We start from the raw sequence: 18,092 nt of genomic DNA, 5'->3' as shown, positions 1-18,092 counted from the left end.
AATATGAAGAATTAAAGGTAAAATAACAGGAAAATAATTTTTATCATTCTCCCACAGAAAATACTGCTTTCAGCATAGTACATTTCAGACCAAAAGATTAAGCAAATGTAGCTATTATATTCATATGGAAAGATTATCTTAGATTGCATCAATCTGAGTATTTTCATATGATTCCTCTCTTTCCAGGTTAATGTAGCAAAACAACTTCTTTGGTAAAATTTGTCTGAAATTCTTTACCTTCCTTTAAAACATCTATAGTAGAAATAATAAAAAAAAACAACAAAAAACCCCAAACTAAAGCAAAACCAAAACAAACAAAAAACCACAACCAAAAAACATTTGGCTAAACCATGGACAGATGAAATAGTCTTGAACAGGACATGATCTTGATTCTTTAACCTGTGACCCACACCACTGTATGGAAATTCATTATCTGATACCGTGTATTATTATCATTCAGCCTATGGAAATTAAATTCAGCAGGAGAGTATCTAAGTGCTGAGATTTTGAAAGAATAAAACATGGCATTTGTAGATCTAAAAAGTTTACCAAATGGCGTCAAACAAAGGTTATTTACCTATAAATCCTACCTCTCCTTTTGTTCAAACAAGTTTCAAACTGACACAACATAACTAATGTCAATAAATGCATTACCTATTGACTTACTGCTATGAGTGAAGAATGATGCCCAGGATAAAAATTCAATATTTATACATATTTTTCATAGCTTTTGGGTTTGATATACATTTTACAAATGTGTCCCAAAGTTTTAACACACTGTCTATTTTAGGACATTGAATTAATATGATGTTTTATCTTACAAAACTTTTGGTTTTAGTATCTTTGCCTTCAGATATTTATTCATCCCACTTTTGTGGAATATGTCTAGGGGTAACACTTTTCAATCCTTTCACCAAAATTCTATCTAAAGTCTCAGCAACAAATCAATATAAAATACAATTAAATATTATTAGCAAAATTCTCATTTTACTGCCTCATTATAAAGTCAAACTAATTGCAAACAAAAATATATGCCCTACAAATAAGTTTTTTTAAGACTAGAAAAAGCTTAGATATTTCCAATGGTTATGTTAGCACAAAAATCATATCGTTAAGAATCCAGAAAAATATAAATGTTTCTCAACTAGAAAGTTGAGAAACATTGATATTTTCCACTTACACAATATGTACATGAAAAAGAATAACATACCATACTGTATTTTGCACTGAATTGTTTTAAATTATATACATAGTTTTTAATTTCTTCAGAATTTCATTGACATCAAAACAGAACATGTTCTATAGAATAAATAAAAAAAATTATCAGGTGCTGACATTCTAAAGGTAACTGTAAAGGTACAGTATTGAAAAGAAATTTAGTCCACCCATATATTAAATAATCCTATAAAAACAAACATCACTGTGTATATTCTTAAATCCATAACGAAATGTTTTACATATATGTATTTGTAGGCAGACTAAGTTTTAAGTCAGGACACCTCCTAGTAATTTTAAAAGTAGTTCAAGGTATTTGGTAATTTTAAGGTAACCTTTTTTTAGTTTTCTTATCATAAAAAGAAAACAAGAAAAACAATTCCTAGTTTTGATTTGGCATTTCAGTTCTAGATACAAAATACATTAACTAATTGCTAAATAGAAGAATTGTCCAGATTTTTGCTAAATCTATCGATTTAGGGGATTTTATTTGTTTAGGTGCGTTTGATTTGTTTTGTTTTGTTTCATTGTTGTTGTTGACACTCAAAAAATGCAGCACTGCACAGCTTTCATCATCATAGTTTTGTGCTGAATACTATAGAAAACATTTACTTGCCTCCACTGGTTTTAGACATACTAACAGTTTCTGTGGGAGATTTAGACAACCAATGTGCATTGTTCTGATCAAGTCAGGCATAGGCGCTTATGTAAATTTAAGTGAAAAACCTAAAAACATAAAAAGGTACAAAAATACACTCTCATAACCACACGTGATTTCAGAAGTAAATAGAATATTTAATGCCAGGGATGTATTGTTGCACCTGTAATATCATAGCTACACATGCAACATATGAAAATCCAGCTTACTGTTATGTAGCTGGGATTATTTTAAAGAATGGGTATAGTAAAATAATTCAACAGTTCAGCCAAAAAGTTAAAAAGGAACTCTTCTTTATGCAACAAGAAAGATTTTCTCAACAAGAACCTGGTACTTTTCTCGCTTGACACACAGAAGTTCATTAGGTTCAACACTAACAGCTCTAGTTATTTGGCAAAATTATCTGTCTAATCAGAGGAAAGAGAAAGAATGATCTCCTTCTCCTTAATCATCCACTCCCTCCTTGTCCAGATATGCTTTTGTATTTAGCATTACAAACCACATACAAATTATGATGCATTTGTATCATAAAAAAAAAAAAAGAAAACTTTAATTTTCTGGCTTAATATATGTTTGTCTGCTTCTGAAGTAAATAAAAACACCCTTTTCTAAATATCTGATTTAGAAAGGGACTATTGTTTCTTTCATTGGCAACTCTCTTAAATGGTATTATTTTAGGAATATACCAATAATGTCCTTTCAAATACAACCCCTGCCAGGGTGAATACTTTACATATTAATATAGAGGACATAGTTTTAAAATATATATGTATTAAAAAAATTAGGCAGTATGCATCCGTTTTATATTAGGATAAAAACATTAAATTCCAGTGAAAATTCAGTTTGAACAAAACGTAAATGCATCTGTACACATTTTACTTAAAAGGCAAGCAATTTTTCTCCTCTTGAAATGAAGAGCAACATTTGTATTATTTTGAGATATTCAATTGTAACATTATTGTATTTGCAACAGCTGATTTAAAATTTTATTTAAAAATTTAGATAATTATTTTTAAAAGAAAACATATTTAGGAACTTCTTTTAAATGTAGGTAATATTAATCTTGCTACCAGTTTGTAATTCTCCATCTATTTATTGTATTCACTAGATCTTTCTCTTGTTTATATATTGGAATATCAACTCTTTATGGCAAACATTGGTTGTGTTCTATAATAATACAGTATCTAACATATTAGACCAGAGCGGTCTAGGTGCCAGTAGAACAAAGATACGGCAAATATTTTTTTTTTTCTTCTGTTGAAGCCTAAAATCCATATGGGCACTAAGTTAAAAGGTATAAAATGCTACAAAAAAATTAAGAAATTGAAAAATCAAATATTATCTATTTGGTTTTGTTACCTGTATGACCACCATTTTTTAAAAAGTACTTAACTCCTTGTCTGTCAGGGAAACTGGAAAGTGCACTTATTTTCCTTTTACAGATAACAGGTTCAGAAACTGATTTGGATGCAGGAGTGAGAAACCTAACTCCTATCCAAAATAAGTGCTCTGAGCTATCCAATAATGGTATCTTTCACCACGCAGGAAGATTAGGTTTCCAGGTTTATGTGTATGCTCCTGGCTATATTCAAATTTGTGCTGCAAAAAGGAGAGTATCCAAACCAATTATGAACATAAGCTTACATATGCATAAGAATAAGTGTACATGTGTAATTTATTTTGTTCAAATGCTATAGGAAGAAACAAAATGGAAGTACCTCAACCATTATTTCATGTCAAATAGATTTTATAAAAATTAAGGACTGCAATTATGACATTTGCTTACTCACAAAGCAAATTCATTACTTCCACAGGCATCACTCTCATCCTATTTGCATTACCGTAAGTTCAAAATCAGGCTCAAAAAGTATAATACTTCTTACCCCAAAAGTAATCCAGCTATGACAAATATAATAGAAACAAAGCAATTCCTCCGTGTACACTTTCAGTGAAACATGATTGTGCCTTTAAAAGCCTTGACAAAGGTCAAAGAAACCTGGGGCATAAGAAGGGCTCAAACCAGAGAGCAGTTTGTTGCCCTCAGTTCCCGATGAAATCCATAGTCTGATGCAACTCTGCCCTTCAGAGGAAGGGGACTGGTACTTAAGGGATCCCAGCCACTGTGTCCAGAGACACAATTCAAACTGCTTTTAAATTTTGCCACGAGTAGCTCATATTCACCCTTGCATGCTGAAAAATCCTAGACCCCTAAACTCAGTATCAGCTAATTCCCTAATCCTTTTCCATTTATTGGCAACCCACTTGCATAACCCTATGCTGCATTCATATATCATGTCAGAATTGCCTAAAAGTCCTGATTTACCAAACTGAAAGTCCCAGCTCAGTTAAGTGAGCAGAATAGCATCTACTGTGGAATGCCAGATGTTCGGTGATTATGCTCTGCCACTTCTCATCCTCCCCAGTGCTGCACAGAGATAATCTGCACTGAGCAGCTATGAATGCATATGAACACATGCTAAATATTTTCATGGGAAGCAGAAACATGACCAAATCCGCACTACTACCCATGTCCTATCACCCCAATTCTCATTCCCACTCCTCTCATGCAAACACCTCCAACTACCCATAGCAAGGTTCCCACCCTTTCACTTTCCTACTGCCTTATTTCTTTGCCCTCCTTCTCTCTGACGACATTTGGTCTGGTTATATTATCCCTCCTCACAGTCTCTAGAATTGGGGGAATGGCAATCACAAACTAGCACCTTGCATGACACCCCGCTAATACAAAGTCTACGCTGGCATGACACATGCCTGCATTAAATTACATCAGAAGAGAAATATTATTGATTATACAAAATAGCATCAAAACTTGCAAAAAATCCCCCCAACAATTCAACAGTGAAAATATTTAAATGCATCAGCCTCTGTTTATTCCACCTCACAGAAGTGTTTCTAAGAGATTGCACAGAGATTAATGAACCAAGGATCCTTTTTATCTATTATTCAGGTTTCCTTTTTCCTATTTTATTTTCAGCAGTGTAATTATAACTCATTCCATGAATTTTCTGCAACAGTTGTTCTTTTTCCTTCTATTAAATCTTTCAACTACTTGTCTAATGTCGGTTTATTGTTTCTTGACAAAAAAAACACTTTACAGAAAAGGTCCCATCTAATCTAACAAATTCATCTTAATTTGTCACAATTCTACATTTTAGTCTCTCTAAAGCAAATAAGTGAATTCCCTTAAAGCTCTAAATTGCTGCATTCTATTTCATTTTGTTTCTGTCTTCTTGCTCATCAATTATTTTAAACTCTTTAAAACTCCCTCTGGCCTCTGGATTCTATGTTTCAAAATTTCATGCTATTTTAGCTGCTCATGTGACTACAGGCTTGGAGTTGGTGAGAAGGTGTTCTGAACACTCCAATAACTGTAGAGAACAGTCAGTGAGGAGTAAGATCACCTAGGATTTTTTTGTGTGGAAGGCTAAACACACTGCTACACCAGGCTTGTGAGTAGTCCCATACCATCCATCCTAAACTGAAGTGGCAGTATAACAAAAATCTGGGAGAAAAATCAACTAAAGGTGTGATAGAAGTTCCACTGAAATCAAGCAGAAAGACAACTAAGTACATTACAGGCAAGATGATGCCTGCATGCACTTAGAATTCACAGCCATGCTCTGTTGTATCAGGCAACTCCTGGAAAGCCCCTGGCTACAGAGCCACTGAGAACCACAAGTTCAAGGCAGCACAAGCTGCTGAAAAGTCACGAGTCATCTCATGTATACAGCAGGCAGCCATGCCAGGCGGCTGTGGACAGATGTTGTTCAAGTCAGGCTCAGCTTCCAACAGCAGCCTTACACAGCAAATCTCTACTTATTGCACATACATAACCTCAGGGAAGTTGGAATTTCTCTCAGTATTTTCAATATCTCTGGATTGGATTCCATATCGGATTCATACATATGCTGAAATACGAATTTATTTTTTCAGAGGAGTTGTTGTTACTGAACAAATTCCTGGTTGCTCAGTTAAAGATTATACATTTTGGCTTTAGAGAAAATGCTTAGAAGGAATAGAGACATCTTTAGAGACGTTTTTTTAATAGTTTGCTTGATACTTATTTACAAAAATAGGTACACATCCATTAAAAGAGAAGCAGTTCTTTGTAAATTTAGCTAGATCGTAATGTAAATAAAACTAGCCCATAAATTGTCATCTTCCCTATGTTTAAATTCTGTAACTGTCATTCCAATTCAGTTTCTCTCTTCCTACAAAAGAATGTCTAGAACTGAAATACTGTGTGAACAAGTGCAATGCATTATAGGAAGAGATTAGCTGCTACTTTGTTCCTCAGCATAATGCACTTTTTCTTTTTCTTTTCATGTTTGTGTTCATAAGATTTTCTTCTCATCACAGGCAGTATATATACCTGTAGTATTCCCTTCACATACTTTGCCTGTAATTATTCCAAGACGAATATAATTTTTCTATTTCCCTATGTTGCTTCTTTGTGGTATTTCTGACCTCATAATTGCAGTTTCTTTCAAGACAATTCAAGGTTAACTTAATCCATTGAAAAAATATCGCAACTATGAGTTTTGTGTCAAATCACACTAGATTATTACAAATATAATAAATTGACAGAGCAAATAGATATTCTAAAATGTTTGGTTTTATCTGCCCGTACACTGCAGGAGAATTTCGGTCTGATACTGACACTACTGTTTATCGCAAGTGTTTATTTTGCTCCAGTTCTTAGACCTCCTCTCTCAGCTGAGGCTGCATTTATCATTTCAACTTAGTCTCAAAAACTCAGTAGAAACCTAACTTCTACTTAAATACTCAGGAACAATTTACATCTGAAATCACAAGGCTTAGAAAGTCAGAACTAAGCAGGAGAAATATTTACTAGAGATAAGACTGTGTAAGGATGTTTTGCACAAATTGCTCCTTTGGCTTAAATCAATACTATTTTTCAATTAGCATTTGATATTAAACCTTGACTCTTTGAGGTACTTAAAAAAGTCACTCCCACTTCTTTTAGTAACTACCTAATTACAAATCTGCCCACTTTTAAGTAGGAACATTAAGATTTTTCTTTCATGCTTTTAACTGAAGATGTAATTTGGAATGCAAATTTCTCACAGCAAGGAACTAGCAAATCATGTTTAAAGAAACAAGAAAAATATTCTCTGGTGCCTTAGTTATCCTTCTGTCACCAATGTGTGCAGGCTCTAACTCATAAATAGAAAAAAGGCTTCTTCTCTCAAAAGAAGAATGTGTGCACAGACAAGTTGTGTACACAGAAAGAATAATTGCTAAAACAATGTTGGTTATACAGGTGGCTGATTTTATAAAATTATCTAGTCCTGAAGAAAGCATTATTAAAATTTTACACTCACATATGCACACATAAAAATCCGAGTAGTTTCACAAGTATCCCTAAAGAAAACATGATTCAAAACTGTGGGAATGGAGTAAACCAACTCCTCCATGAATTCTCTATGATACATAGTTTTAATAACACAGAGAAGAAAGTTAACTTTTCTAATTTTTTTTCTCAGTAGCATAAAAACAACATTCCATATTTAATGCATTAATGTTTCATGAGTTTCAAATTACATTTGCAAAGAAGTGTAATGTATTTTGAAAAGCTTCATTTATACTTTTCACTTTTTTATAATTAAAAAAAAATGAGCTGGTTACATACTAAATTACACAAGAGAAAAAATTAATAGATTTTCACTCAGTTGCAGAGAATGCAGTATACATAGAAAATTAGACATCCATATCGGCTGTGCTGTTGTTCAGATGAAGCATCTTTTAAAAAAAAAGAAAGCAGGAATACTAACAGCTCTGTCCAGTATTGTCTAACACCTTCAGTGACGGTAGAATGTTAACCCTATCCTCTATTTAAAAGCACCATAGTTTCCCCTCCACCTGTCTAAAATTTCCCTTTTTTTCTCTTCCTTATGTAATTTGTTGCATGGTGTTCTATGAACACCTGCCAACACTCCACAGAGTCAAGGATGGGTTTCACAAATGCATGAATATTTACAGAACTATTGAGTACAGCAATTTGGGATACTTCTAACTGAAAGAAACCATATAATGTAATTTCATTACTGGAATTGCTGAAAAAAACACTTCTAAACACAAAATATTTGACAAAAAATGTAGATAATGTACATTATTTTAAAACCAAATATGCCTCACTTATGGTATCACTAAAACTCCTGCTGTTTTACATTAGACAGGATCTAACTTATGAACTCATAAACCCCACTCCAGTTTCTAAAGTTAATTGATCTTCCTGACAGAAAGAGGGCCAAAGTGCATGCCTCCCTTCTTTTATTGCTTTCCCAGTCACGGATCTGTAGATGTTACTTTGGCTCCTCCTAGCTATTAACTCATTGTCCAAAGAAGCATCACACTGGTTACTTTCCTGACACATCTTCAGAAGGTAAATACATAGACGACTAGGACATTTCTGCACTCCTCAAGAGAGTCCTTAAAAGGCTGCATGCATGAGCTCTACATGCACTCCCCAGCAGCAGATCAGTCATAAACTTGCTCTGAATGACAGGCTGTATTTTAACTAGAAAACTTACACTTGATGAGAAGCGATTATTGGAAGAAATCCTATGGCTGAAACTAAGAGGTTAATAACAAATTTTGGGTGGCCTATGAGCAGGCACTTAGGAACCAATTTTCCGTCGACTTCAAGGAGACTGATGCTTCCTGTTTTTTTAATGGCCATGGACCTGCAAGTCCGAGAGAAAACTAACAGTATCTTTAAATATCCCTTTGACTGGAGTAGAAGTTTTCAAGATGAAGATACACTGTTAAAATTACAAAGCATCACAGCTATCAACAGTGTCCAGTTTTCAGTATAAACTTTGATAAATACGTCTAGAATACACAATTATGTTCTTCTAAAAGAATCAATACAGAAAATTGTATGCTGTAATTATGTCACTTAATTAAATTCAGAGGAAAGGATAGCCAATAGAAATGTGCTAAGGGACTTGCCATTTCTCTGTTAATGACACTTTTCATTGATACTGACTAAAATTTGAAAGCTTGGAAAAACTAAACCCTGGATATTAGAAATACATTGAGATTTTTATGTTTTGACATTGATGGCCAGATCACATTATTTTAACAGCATACTAAATTTTTCCTAAATTAATTTAGGATTTCCATCCAAATATGAAATCATGTTTCAGCATTACTGGTAAGAATACTGAAAATCAGTCTCTGGAAACCACATTTTAAAATTAATCTACCTATTTATGGGACTGACAGGACAAAATAAGGCTAAGAGTTTTATTTTGTTTTCAGAGGATCTTTGCCACAGTTGATTTCTACAAGATGTGTAGCACGATAATTCAGCATTCATTCGGCAATTCAGAACAAATTTTAAGTTATCAACTATATGTCAACTGCAGGAGACCTCTCTTTTAAAAAACATGGAATTAAGGTGAATCAGCAGAACCATTTAAATTCTATGGCATGGAAAATAAGGATTCATAATGACAAAGGGACATTTCTTTCTTGCTCAAAGCTCTTTGAGATCTTTTTGTGGGAGGTCAAAAGAGAGAGTTGGATCACCAACTTTAGGAGGACCTATATCGTTACGCATATCAACAGGTTTTTGATTCTCAAAGGAAGTGGGTAAAGTGCTCAGAAAATATGACAGTTGTTAGTCCCTTCCTTAAAATACACTATCTCCATATTTAATATTTTCATGCTCACAAATAGTCCCCAATTTTGCTATTACAGCTACCATATTCTGATCTTTTGAAAATTGAAGTTTTAAGTGAGAATCTGTGGGACTGAAAAAATGGTAGATATTGAAAGAAGGAGGTATAAGAAAGTGTAACTAGATGAATGTGTTTTGTCTAAATTAACACCTTTGAGTTTTCATGGCCATAAAATAAAATAATACTAAACCTTAATATCCCCTCCTACACTATTTGTAATTAAAATTCTGGGGTAATTATTCTCTTCTCCATAAAAAGGAAGGGGAGACACACACAAATTAAAATCCTTGTGGTAACCCCATTAATTTCTCAGGCCCATGAAAATAAGAGCATATTTATTCTTGTTTTCCCCTACAGACATTTCTGTATTGCTTCATGGTGTTTCTCGCTATAAAAGAAAATTAAAAAGGAAAAATGGCACAAAGCTAATGACAAAATGTTTTCCTAAGAGCTATATAAATACAGTTTTTCTTTTGAGTTCTTTACTGAAAACAGCAATTTTTCTTTAGATATAAATACATGATAAGATGGCAGAGCCAAATAGCTTTTAAAAGGAGGAATATTTTAAACGTTATCTAGCTAAGCACAATCAAAAAAAAAAACCCAAAACACCACAAAACAGTAAAAGTCCTTCTCACCATTCCCACAAACATATGATTTAATAGAAAAACTTACATAAAAATAAATAAATGAAGCAAATCCAAACCCATCTGAATATATATCACTACTATAGATACTTCTACATGCACACACACTACTGTGCTGTAAATATATACTGCTACAGAAGAATGCATAATACTTGATTTACTTGTAAGTAGAAAAAGTCCTCTTGCACTGAGTATCTAGTGAACAGCTTCAGCTTAGGTAGACGCTATAAAAGTTACTTATTCAGCAGTGCCTCTTTAAATCATATTCTTGCAGTTCAGCTGATTTTAAAAACAATAAGGTAAAACAAATCCAAAAGAGTCCATATGAAAGACACGCACATATTTGTACTCTCTATAGACACAATGAGTGGAGCCCCCACTTCCTCCCAGGTCCATCATGTCTTAGAGTCTCCCAGCTGCAATCAGGTCAAAAATAAGTCTGACACACAGACCAAATGAAAGCTGTCCTCATTTCAAAATCAAGGAATAAAATGCACACTCTGTTACAAAATTATTTCAAGGGACTTTCCAACCTTTCTTGGAAACCAAATTTCTGCTCTTAACAATATTAGGTAATCTAAATAATATAACTTTGGTCTGAGAAGTATCTTTCATATCCAGTCTATATTTAGTTACACATACAGAGATAAGAAAAGACTGAACAGGAAATTTTTTATGGTGTATCTTGGTGTAACCTGGCACAAGTTTTGCACATGCACTTTTACTCAAACATCACAAAATTAGGGTAAAATGAAAGATACAACTTATGCTATCATCAATCAATACACATAAAAGAAATATGGTGGAATAAAGGTGATGGAAAAGGAAATCTGGCTTCTGCAAAATGCACCTGGTCTACCTAGGTGAACCGGCAAGATTAACAGCACCAAGGGTTATGGTTAATTTGAACCCCTGGCTTTGCAAAAGACAACCAGCAGCAGAAGCTTGATCCTTTCTGTATTAAATAGTCCTTAACTAATAAAATAGAATGTCGTGTAGCAAGAGCTGTTCCATGAAATTCTTAGGAAGACTATCTCATAGATGTGATTTGAAAATTGTCTTCAAAAGAGAAATGGAGGACAGTTAAACAGAAAACATGTAGATAACCATGTCTCTCTAGGTTATGAAAAATAGTAATTATTAGAAATTTTCATTAAAAAAAGGACATAGCTTCCTTAGTGTGGTTTCACTAATGGGTGTATGGCTGAACGGCCACACACAAGTATTGTGCTCAGTTCTGGGCCGTTCACTTCAAGAGCATATCCAGAGAAGGGCAACGAAGCTGGTGAAGCGTCTGGAGAGCACGTCCTATGTGGAGCAGCTGAGGGATCCCAGAGAAAAAGAGGCTCAGGGGAGACCTTATTGCTCTCTACAACTACCTGAAAGAGGGTTATAGTGAGGTGGGAGGTCAGCCTCTTCTCCCAGACAGCTGGTGACAGAACAAGAGGAAATGGCCTCAAGTTATGCCAGGGGAAGTTCAGGCTGGACATGAGAACGAATTTCTTCACAGAAAGGGTAATTAAACATTGGAATGAACTATCCAGGGAGGTGGTGGAGTCACCATTCCTGGAGGTGTTCAAGAAATGACTGGAGGTGGCACTTAGTGTCGTGGTCTGGTTGACAAGGTGGTGTTACATCATTGGTTGGACTTGATAATGTCAGAAGTCTTTTCCAACCTAATTCACTTTGGGATTCTGTGATGTCTCCAAACTTAATAAGCAGCACTACAGGACTCCATAGCTCTCTAATGCTAATAGAGTCTTCTGATAATTCATTAAAAACCTTCCTCTCAGAGTCTGACATTATGTCTCTAAGAAGGATCAGAGAACAGAATAAGGTAAAATCAAGCTGTAGGTCTCAGGAAATATATCATTAACTGCAACTAAGTTGCAGTTGGCCGGCTTAGAACTTAACATGCACCCCTGCTGATTTATATCTTTAGTTTATAAGTATATCTACTTCTTGGTTAACTCTTGTAAACTTGTAGTTATATGTGTTTAACCAAGATAGCCACAAGGAAGCCACAAGTAACTACTGCTGCAACAAAAAAAAGGAGTACTGGAATAAGTGGAGACAAGACAAGTTACCAATTATTTGAGTTAGCAGAAGCAGTTTTGATTGGTGCTAACTTAGGTCAGTTATCAAAGTCAACTTAGCTTATAAAAAATCCCTATAATTACAAGAGACAATTGAAGGTAAAATTGTATCCTCCTTGTTAAATGTGAAGATCCTGGATTTAGATCATACATGCATAGCTCAGTGGGAAAACTGTATATATTTATTGTTAAACCACATATTTGCAAACGATATTGTTTCCATATATCAGTGCTCTGGGTGATATTTCTCATACAATGGGAGACAAATTTCATTAAGGCAAACTGTCTATAGACAAGCACTAGGCATATGCAATTTCCATACTATTTATAAATAATTTCATTGTGAATAAAAAGAACTGAATATTACATAGGCTATGCAATATAAAAACATTTATGAAATATTTACTGCAATAACAACATTTGAACTTAAGGCATTTTACAGCCTCAACACATTTTATAACTAGACTCTTTAGTGAATATAAACATAAAAGAAAGGTATCCTTACATTAAAAATATTTTTATAATAAAACATACACAAATTATTGGAATAGGTAATATCTAAATAAACATCATAGATTTGGATTTAAAAATGTAACTTTCATCCTATCAAAGCTGCAATCTTCTCCTTTTCTTACCCTGATTCACCTGTGTTCCTATTAATGTAAGGTAGGCATAACTTACAGTTTACTTTGAAATTGGATGCAGTAAAGACAACCATCGGCGTATACAAATACATTGTGTACAGCCAATCAGTCTTTTCTGTGAGTGCTAATGTAATGTGCATCATTAATTATCTAATTACTTTTGACATAATTAAATCAGGAGTTTCTATAAAACAACCCCTTAAATGCTGACATACAAGTGAAATGCAAGCTGTAAAATGTCTTTAACAAACACCTATCTGTTATTTCCTTCTGTTCCTAAAACTGTGGTAATACTAGTTCTAGACAATATTTACAGTTGTTTTATTAAACATTTAAAATTTATTCTTATGAATAAATTTTTTGCAAGGAAGTGATTATCTTTTGACTTGATTCCTTTTTTTTTCTGAATCACTTAATTATATGTGTGGACAGGTCTGACGATCTGAAGGAATTGTATTTTGTTCAGTACTTTTTACTATAGAATGACATTAATCGTAGTCTAATCTATTTCATAAACTAGTTTAATTCCACAACTGTAACACTTTAAAAGAGTCCACATGGAGACTGCATTTCAGTATCTCATGGGTAGGGGGCAGCTGTTAATTTGTTATCACAATTACTTGTTATTACAATTACTATTAAGAGAATAAAGTCAATCAATTCTCACTGCATTTATAAGTTTGTTAAGTGGACAATAAGATAACCATAAAAAGCTGAGAAGCATTGAGCTCATGTACTATGCTACTTAGAAACATGAAAGAAGAATTTACACTGCAGAGGAACTGTGGGCTTTCAGATACTTTAAAGAAATAAAAATCTAAACTGTATTTTTCTAACCCCATCCAAGTCACAGGTAGTAAGTTCACTTGAATGAGTAATTTATGTAGAAGTGTATTATTGTTTAATAATGTAAGGGGGGAAAAAAATAGTCCAGCAAGACTCTGATCTCTAAGGCTGCATTCACTGAGGTGCCATTTGAAAAGCAGGGGAAAACAGAAGGTGAAACAGGCAGCAGACCGTCTGTACCCCAGACTAATACTCTTCAAGGCTGCAAAAATTCAAATGTAAATCACTGGGAGGTAACAGACCAGTGAACTCTTAGGCTTGGAGTCTACAGTGACAATACTCCCATTGATGCACTATTTGCAAACTATGCCTCTTAGTATTGGCTATTAGTTGCACTGGGTCTAATTTCGTTTCAGGGAAACAACAACCAACCAACCAAACCAAACCAAAAAACCAAAACCAAACCCAAACTCAACAAATGTGAAAATAACTACAGGCAGAAAAACTAGGGGATAATACTACTGAATAAGGTGCAGTTACACATTGTTTTGATATAGACTATCTGAAATCTAGGGTGCAATGCTTTAGGCCAAGGTCTCATGAGATTCAGCTAACCTCTGGAAGAGGAAAAACCTCCTATCTCTTATTCCCTATGGTGCTTCTATGATTTGCATACAAAGAACACTCCTTTTTCACTCAAATCAGGCAGACACCTACTTTAATGGTGGGTTTGTCTCACATCCATCTATGACTTCTCACCATCTCATCTTTGAATTCTCAAAGCATGCAGAAGGCAGACAATGCATCTAGCATTCCACCTGCAGCAAAGTGCAGTGCTGCACTATACCAAACAGCTTGCGAAAGTGAAAATAATTCAGGTAGCACAAAAACCCCCATTAACTAATGCAGGCCCCAGGTAGGATCTTCTAGGGCCAGTCCTAATCACGTCTGACTCAACTTATATCTGACAGGAAAACATGGTATTGCCTTTTCTACATTACAGTCTGCTGTACAGGATCTGTCCTGGTGTGACAGTAAGCTCTACAGGCTCAATCTTGCTTTCCACATTCTCATACAACCCTTGATTATATAAATTCTGAACTCCCTAAAAGCCACTAAATTAAATTCCAAATAATCGAAAACTTTGAGTCAAACCTTCATGTGACTGATTCATTACGCAGCAGAGAAACAATAAAATCATCCAGAGCTGCATTCTGGAAATTGATCTGATCTTCTGTTTTCTCTGGGTCGTTCAAACAGCAAAGAGGGCACTAAGTGTCTCTTTGCCTGTATAACTGAGAACAGGGTTGGTTGGATTTTTCACCCAATACAAGTTTTGAGTGAAACTGTATGTCATCCAATCTGAGTATTAAGAACTCAAAGTCACAGCTAACCTTGGTTAGATCACAGAGTAACACGTTACCAACTTTCACTCAAGCTTATTTGGGATGGAATTTGAATACAGATATATCTGGAATTTTATAAGGTACTATTTATTTTAATTTTTATTGATAAAGGAATTATACTTAAAATGGAACAAAGAACACGAAGTAATTAAATACCCTTTTGCAAAGGACATTTGAAAACCTTCATCGTATATTTTGGCAAAGAGAAAAATGTGTATTCTCCAACTTTTATATGTTTAATGATCCTTTTTCCTAAGCAGATAGGACCTTTTCTTAGTATGGGGACATGGGAAAATGCCAAAAACCTATATATCATATCTACGAATATCCTTAAATGAAAGAACAACATCTTAAATTACAGTGAGGAACTTTTTTAACTCCTAATTCAAATACAATGAGATGATGATAACCCTACAAGTCTAAACAAAATGGAATCAATCCAAAAAAAGCATTATCTTTTTACATTCACTACAAAATATTTTAAAGTTAATAAATCCCACAAAAGTCATAAGTGTACTTTAAACTGTAATAATCTCAGCATCTTAACCAAAGTAACAATGATTTAAAAATAAATTAATTGAACCAAAAGCAGGCTTCATAAAGTCACACTACACTAAGATTTTTATGCTTTCTAAATCATCTAAATCTTCAAAAACACATACTTTTTCTCCCCCCCTTTTTTTTTTTTTTTTTAAGTTTTACTTTATATGTGGGGGTTTTGTTGTTTGTTTAGGTTTTTTTTACCTCCTGATTTTTGTCTATGGGGGGAAAAACAACAAAAAATCTAACAACCAGGTGGAGTTCAAAACATGAAGAGATACTGATTTAAGACATTTATCCATTTTAATAGAAGGGAATAGTAATTCTGTCCATTATATTGAGAATATGTACCTTTTTGAAGGGGGATGAAATAGGAAATGAAGTGATTCTAATTATTATCAAGCATAAAATCCAAACAAGATCCATGAACATGGAATCACATTTTTACTTACAGGACTATAACTGGCAGATCATTTATGACATCCTATGAATGACATGCCAGTAGTATTCTGAGACTTAGCAGTGAGAATCTACATCTTTCCCCATTTCTCATGAATGTTCCTGACACTTCTCCTACATTTAAGACAGGAACAGTAAACAGTGGCCCCTAAAATTTTTGTGGAGTGGGAGAGAAGAAAGGAAACAAGTAAGGAATATGAACCCAAATTATTACCTACAAACTTGTTCCAAGGGGAAAAATTGAAACACTCAATAAGAGTAAAATCCCCAAACTGTTTTGCATATAATATTTTTTAAATTGTTATTTAAACATCTCGGTAGAATCTAAAATATATATATATTTTTAAGGAAACAACGCAAACAAGCACTGAGCTCAGATACTGCAAAATACTGGAAAAAAGTGGTTAAAGAACAAGAGAAATATATTACAAGTAATGTATTAACATTAACCAGAAGAAAAAGTCTACAGTTAGTCCATGGAGTATAGGTTAATTCTGCTTAGAATTCAGACATGAAATGAAGGATTTCAGCTGAAAAGAAATAGGAAAGGTTACATCTAAAACACTGGAACCTCTACTGGAATCCTCTCATGTGAAGAGGAGAATAATTCTTCCTAGTCCTTTCTAGATATACTGTCTCAAACATTATTTATTATGTGCTATCCATAGTGTGCCACAGGCAACTTGTAATCAAAAAAGGAACTCTGTCTTATTAAACTAAAACAATATGGTGTACTAAATACTTTAATGATGGTCCAAATAAAACACTGTCTATTAGATAAAGTCTCTTTCAAACAGAATATTAGGTTTGTATGTAGACCTCTGACAGCATCATGTGGATGTAAATAAAATGGTTGTATTTATCAGTGACGAATCAGAGGTTGACAATAGGTCAAATTGCTATCTCAGAGAACTACCATAGCAAATATTCCTAGTAATCAAATTAAAGTTATACTACATTTTTAATTCTGTAGCACCTTTTAAAAGACTGCTAAATAGTTTTATATTGACTTTTATTTTTAATACACAGTACTAAATTTGGAAAGATCAAGTGATCCATCCAGCATTAGTCAATATGTGAAAGACCTTAAAAGAAAATAGATTTTCTCAACAGTACTGTAACGACTGACATTAAAATCAGGGAAAAAAAAAAAGATGAATAGTAAAGTTAAAATATCCAGAACACAGTATCTTAAATAAGCCTCACATCAAATTTCAAAGGCAAATTGAGACAATATCTCACTGACCCACGCTGGCTATTGACTATCCTGGGTTCATCATTAAAACTCAGTATTTGTGCATTAAGATTAAAGTACTGATAAAAAAAAATATCATTTGATGCTGGATATTATACAGACTTTAAAAATCCATGTCTTAATGATAACAGAAGACTGAAACAAAACTTTCTTTCCCTTTTCTTCCTCCACCTCCCACAACAAATAACATATCAAATATGAGTTCATCAACCCTTTAGGAGATGTTAGTATGTTTACAGACAGCCTCTATTTTCAGATTCTACCTTTCTGTGATGAATGAGAAGATGACACTTCTGCAAGCAATTTTACAAACAGGAATAGGGCAGTTTTTAAAGTCAGAGAGGGACATCAAGTGCATTGATCATTACAATTTAGATTAAATTGTAATCAATTAATCTCCCAATCTCTAGCTATAGGTGTACTATTACATCACATTGCAAGATATAGACTTTGAATAAAATAAAGAGATCATAGAAGCCAAAAGTACAAATTCCAAATACCAAGATTTTAATAGCCATATGCTTGTGCTGTACCTGCTGAGTACAGGCAGTACCAAGAACACTGGCTCAGTCCCATCATGTGAAAAGGTTGAAAAGTATTATTTATTACAGATATTGCAGCAACCAGATGAGATAGATATGCTCGAAAAAAAAGCA

The 18,092-nt window shown here is 33.9% G+C and overlaps 1 protein-coding gene across 5 annotated transcripts in view; it reads right to left on the bottom strand.

Annotated features, from left to right (window-relative positions):
• NOVA1 (NOVA alternative splicing regulator 1) overlaps window positions 1-18,092 on the bottom strand; it is a 146,326-nt gene that overhangs the window by 6,033 nt on the left and 122,201 nt on the right. The gene's annotated exons all lie outside the window — the stretch shown is intronic.

This window comes from Corvus moneduloides, chromosome 6, assembly GCF_009650955.1.
Source record: "Corvus moneduloides isolate bCorMon1 chromosome 6, bCorMon1.pri, whole genome shotgun sequence".
NCBI lineage: Eukaryota > Metazoa > Chordata > Aves > Passeriformes > Corvidae > Corvus > Corvus moneduloides.
The sequence above is the reverse complement of the archived record's forward strand: the minus strand, read 5'-3'. Positions and strand labels throughout refer to the sequence as shown.